The sequence below is a fragment of the Ahaetulla prasina genome, chromosome 1 (genome assembly GCF_028640845.1).
Source record: "Ahaetulla prasina isolate Xishuangbanna chromosome 1, ASM2864084v1, whole genome shotgun sequence".
NCBI classification, from domain to species: Eukaryota; Metazoa; Chordata; class Lepidosauria; order Squamata; family Colubridae; genus Ahaetulla; species Ahaetulla prasina.
In genome coordinates this window covers 130,071,606-130,077,605 of record NC_080539.1, presented here as the reverse complement: position 1 = coordinate 130,077,605, position 6,000 = coordinate 130,071,606, and positions in this window count along the sequence as shown.

Here is a 6,000-nt window from a genome sequence, read left to right as displayed (position 1 = left end):
GGCGGGGGGGGAGGGGAAACACGGGAGCAAAGTAGCGCAGGATTGGCCAGCGTGCTGAGTATTCCGAGTGTTTATTGGCTGGTGGGAAGGCCAGCCTCCTCGCCTCCGGCTCCTGCCAGGCTCTGAAAAGCGGCTGACGCGTAAAAGGGCGCTTTGGGCAGGAGGCTAAGGATAAGGGCGGCACCTGAGTGAGGTGGAATGGACAATAGCGGCTACGCTCCCCTTGTTCCACCTGGCTTGCAGGCCGGGTTGGTGCGATTTGTAGGTCCAGAAGCCCTTGTGTGTCCTCGCTGAGATATATTCTTTAGATTTAGAAAAAATATATTCTTTAGATTTAGAAAAAATAATTGCTACCAACTTGCCTTCCATTGAGGACCTGTATACTACACGAATCAAGAAGAGGGCCGTGAAAATATTTGCAGATCCCTCGCATCCTGGACATAAACTGTTTCAACTCCTACCCTCAAAACGACGCTATAGAGCACTGCACACCAGAACAACTAGACACAAGAACAGTTTTTTCCCAAAGGCCATCACTCTGCTAAACAAATAATTCCCTCAACACTGTCAGACTATTTACTGAATCTGCACTACTATTAATCGTTTCATAGTTCCCATCACCGATCTCTTTCCACTTATGACTGTATGACTATAACTTGTTGCTGGCAATCCTTATGATTTATATTGATATATTGATCATCAATTGTGTTGTAAATGTTGTACCTTGATGAACGTATCTTTTCTTTTATGTACACTGAGAGCATATGCACCAAGACAAATTCCTTGTGTGTCCAATCACACTTGGCCAATAAAATTCAATTCTATTCTATTCTTTTCTATTTTAGAAGACTATCCAGAGGGGTCCTTGGTGCTCTCTTGAGCTTGCTGGTTTTCTTGTAGGCGTCTCGTTACCCAAACTAGGCAGCAATAATAATAGCACTTAAGACTTAAATTATATTGCTTTACGGTGCTTTACAGCCCTATCCAAACGGTTTACAGAATTCAGCCTATTGCCCCCAACAATGTGGGTCCTCGTTTTACCCACCTCGGAAGGATGGACGGCTTTATTATACATCTGAAGATAAACTAGAGTATCCAATTTGTATAGTTATTTCATGCTTATGCTTATATATAGTATAGTTATTCCATGCTCATGCTTATATACACTGTTGTGACAAATAAAATAAAATAAAAGTTAACCTTGATCCAGGTGAGATTCTAACTGCCAAATTGCAGGCAGGCAGCAAGCAGCAAAAATAACCTGCAGGACTGCATTTTAATCGCTGCACCTCCACGGCTTACCATCAGTGCTAGTCTGGAACTAGACTAGCACTGATAATGTTGCCTAGTTTGGGTAATGAGATGTCTGCAAGAAAACCAGCAAGTTGAGAGACCACCAACGACCCCTCATTTCACCCTTGAACTACAAATATTCTCCTATATTGAAACTATCCAGAATTAGGCCGCGCTTGAGGGAACGCATGCCTGCTAAGACCCAAACAGAATAGAGCTTGGAGGTCTAAAGTACTCCAAACTGAGCTTGCAGGTCTTTTGCTCCAAACTGGAGATCCTATGCCATTAAAGATATGTCAGATATGTCTGTCTAGTCTTTTCTTAAAAACTCCCACTGATGAAGCCCCTACAACTTCTGAAGGCAAGCTTTTTCCACTGGTTCATTGTCCTCACTGCTAGGAAGTTTCTCCTTAATTCCAGGTTGCTTCACTCCGTGATTATTATTATTTTTTTATTTCATTTTGTCACAACAGTAGTATACAGTCATCAACATAAACAATAACTCATAATGAGAGAGAGAAAATATATATAAGTAAAAGTATGTAACAACTATGTTAATTTGATATAATGAAGGGAACAATAGGCCAGGAACGGTAGGCACTTTTGTGCTCTTATGCACGCCCCTTATAGTCCTCTTAGGAATGGGGTGAGGTCAATAGTAGACAGTTTTTGGTTGAAGATTTTGGGTTTTGAGTAGAGACTATAGAGTCAGGTAGTGAGTTCCAAGTGTTAACAACTCTGTTACAGAAGTCGTATTTTCTGCAATCAAGTTTGAAGCGGTTGACATTAAGTTTGAATCTATTGTTTGCTCTTGTATTATTGCGATTGAAGCTGAAGTAGTCTTTTACAGGAAGGATATTACAATAGATGATTCTGTGTGTTAAACACAGATCATGTAGGAGTCGGCGGAGTTCTAAATTTTCTAATCCCAGGATTTCAAGCCTGGTGGCATAAGGTATTTTGTTGTTTTCGGAGGAGCGAAGAACTCTTCTAGTAAAATATTTCTGGACGCGTTCGATAGTATTAATGTCAGAGATGTGGTAGGGGTTCCAGACGGATGAGCTGTATTCAAGAATAGGTCTGGCAAATGTTTTGTATGCTCTGGTTAGTAGTGTAGAGTTTTTGGAAAAGAAGCTACGTAAAATTAGGTTTACAACTCTTAGAGCTTTTTTTGCTATGTAGTTGCAGTGGGCTTTGGCATTTAGGTCATTTGAAATGAAAACTCAAAGGTCTTTGACAGGGTGGGGGTCATCAGTAAGGTAATGTCCATCAAGCTTGTACTTGTTGTTAGGGTTCTTTTTACCAATATGTAAGACTGAGCATTTGCTGGTTGATATTTGAAGTTGCCAAGTTTTAGACCAACAAAGTCAAGGTCATCTTGAAGGGTAGAAGTATTGTTAGTGGTATTGAATAGCTTGACGTCGTCAGCGAAGAGAACACAATAACTTGAGATAAAGTCACAGAGATCATTTATGTATAGTATGAAGAGCGTTGGTCCAAGAACACTACCTTGGGGAACGCCACTTTTTACAGGAACAGGATTTGATAGAGCATTGCCAATTTTGACCACTTGTTGTCTGTTTGATAGGAAGGCATTTATCCAATTGTGAAGAGGTCCTGAAATGCCGTAGGATTTTAGTTTTAAGAGAAGTTTATCATGTACTACTGAGTCAAAAGCTTTGCAGAAGTCTATGTAAATTGCATCTATTGTTTTTCCTTGATCAAGGTTTGTAGTCCATATGTTTTTGCAGTGAAGAAGTTGTAAGTTACAAGACAATTTTTTTCTGAAACCAAATTGTTTATTAGAGAGTAGGTTATTAGTTTCAAGGTGGAGTGTAATGGATTGATTTATGATAGATTCCATTACTTTACATGAGACGCAACATAGAGAGATAGGTCTGTAATTTTCAACTAGGCTGGGATCTCCTTTTTTGAAGATAGGGATGACTGTGACTAGAGACCAGAGTTTTGGAAGGGAACTAGTCGTGAAAGCTTTATTAAAGATTATGCTTAGGGGTTCTGCTATATTTATTGAAAGTTTTTTTAAGAAGTATGCGCATAGCCCATCAGGACCAATTGATAATGATGGTTTCAGGTTGCGAAGAGCTTTTTCAACATCTTCTGTGAAGTCTATATGAGTTAAGTCGATGTTATCATTTTTGGTACGATTGAGGAATGTCGGATATGAGCCATCGCTGTTTACAAAGACTGAGCCGAAGAATGTGTTAAAGAGGTTTGCTTTAACTGTTTCGTCAGTGCATTCTTTGCCGTTAGGTTCTTTTAGTGGTGGGATGGATCTTGTTTCTTTAAGTTTATTGTTCACAAAATTATAGAAAGCACGATTGGAATTTGTGCGTAGAAGCTCTTCTTCTTGCTTGGTGTGGTAAATGTTACATTCAGTTTTAATTTGGTTGCAAATATTTCTGTAGCGGTTTTTGAAGTTTCTTACATAGCCCTTTTTGTTTCTTCTCCAGAGGGATTTTTTTTTGGATTGAAGCTTTTTTATTGATATGGGTAATTTGTTTCTTTTTTTGATTTTGGTGGTGATTTGTGGTATGTATAGTTTGATGATTTTATTGATTTCAAGTAGGATTACTTTATAGTGGTCTTCTGCAGTGATACAGGTTAAGAATAGTTTCCATCCACTGGTTCTTGTCTTGCCTTCAGGTGCTTTGGAAAATAAGTTGACCCCCTCTTCTTTGTGGCAGACCCTCAAAATACTGGAATACTGCTATTCCAGTATTTGAATGTGAATTCAATGGTCTTCCTCTGCAGTACATAGACTCTGCAGTCTGTATAGCTTCGAGGTGGCAGGAGAGGAATGGGAAATACCTTTTCTAGGAATTTGCAATGAAATGTGTATTGAAGCTCTAATGGTGTGTGTTTACACATTTCAGTGGGAATACCTACCGTTTTATTCGAGGCCCGGGGCTTATTTTGAAGAAGCTACGTGGGATCAGAGGAGAAACTGCTCCGAATCCCAGAGAAGTAGGCTAGTCTGGGAAACTTCCCAATTTGAGGGAAGTGTAAAATTTATCTTCTATAAACTCAGCCAGTTATGCACTTAGGTTTCAGTTGCCCAAATGGAACAGGAGATAGCGTGATTTATCTAGGGTGGACAATGAAATATGTAATTTAGCTTTAATACAAAATTGCCCTGCAAAAAAGAACTGGCATTATAATGATTATAAAAATAATAAGAACAGATTTCAGCATCTTAAGATAAATAACACTGTAGGATAATGTTTTTGTTGCGAAGAGTGTTGAGTTTCCTTGTAAAGAAAAGAATTTTTGCCCTACATGATTTAATAACCAATTTAAAATGTATTCCTATTCCACTGAAAAGTTTACAGAAATAGAGACTAATCTTATTAGCTAAGCTGTTTGCTTATTTTTATTGATGACATCATTTCAGATATGACTTAAAAGAACCAAGATGGCTCAGTGGTTAGAGTGCAGTACTGCAGGCTATTTCAGCTGACTGCTAGCTGCAGTTCGGCAGTTCAAATCTCTCCGGCTCAAGGTTGACTCAGCCTTCCATCTTTCCAAGGTGGGTAAAATGAGGACCCAGATTGTTGGGGGCAATAGGCTGACTCTGTAAACCGCTTAGAGAAGGCTGTAAAAAGCACTACAAAGCGGTATATAAATCTGAGTGCTTTTACTATTGCTATTAAGGGGGGAAAAAGCTTTGTGATTATGTATTACACCCACTCCTCACCCACACCCTCTTTTCAGTCGTGAAATTCAACTTTTTTTACTACTGGTTCTGTGGGCATGGCTTGGTGGGCATGGCAGGAGAAGGATACTGCAAAATCTCCATTCCCACCTCACTCCAGGGGAAAAATATTGCAAAATCTCTATCCCCACTCTGGGGCCAACCACAGGTGGTATTTGCCGGTTCTCTGAACTACTCAAAATTTCCGCAACCTGCTGGATTTCACCCCTGCCTCTTTTAATATTGTGCTAACTTTGAATGCTGCAGATGTCAGTATCAACGGTTATAGAAATCAATTTGAAACTTAAAATTAATATCCATAATTATCTACATCAAGGTAATATAACACTAGATTGAAATCCCCAGTATATAAATAACATCACAGAACACAATGCACAACAATTTGTTTGGCTCCATTAGGCAATTCACTGATAGAGCAGAGAGGATTATGTTTACATAGTGTACAAGCCCAAATTGAGCAACCCAGTTTAATTTTTTGCTATATGAACTTGGGAACTTGGAAGTCTTCTAATCCAACCCTCTGCTCAGTATACTATTTCAGATAATGAGATTGGTTATCCAATCTCTTCTTTAAAAAACCTAGTAATAAAGCACCCACAATTCTGAAGGCAAGCTATTCTCTTAATTGTTCTGTTACTAATTTAACAGCTGCGGTGATTCATTTGACAACTGTGGCAAGAAAGGTCATAAAATGGGGCAAAATTCATTTAACAAGTGTCTCACTTAGCAACAGAAATTTCGGACATAATTCTGATTTTAAGTCAAGAACTACCTGAATATGATTTCTTTTTTTGGCACTAAGCTCTGCTAGCTTCTTCATGGTTTTCTTGCATGAATGCAGTGAGCATTGCAAAAGGGACTGAAAATGGTAAAATCTCCAGAAATATAACCCCACCTCACAGAATATAACAGTAGGAGGGACATCATAACTGTGAAGAAGACACTAAATGCTGTACACATCCCAGAATTTG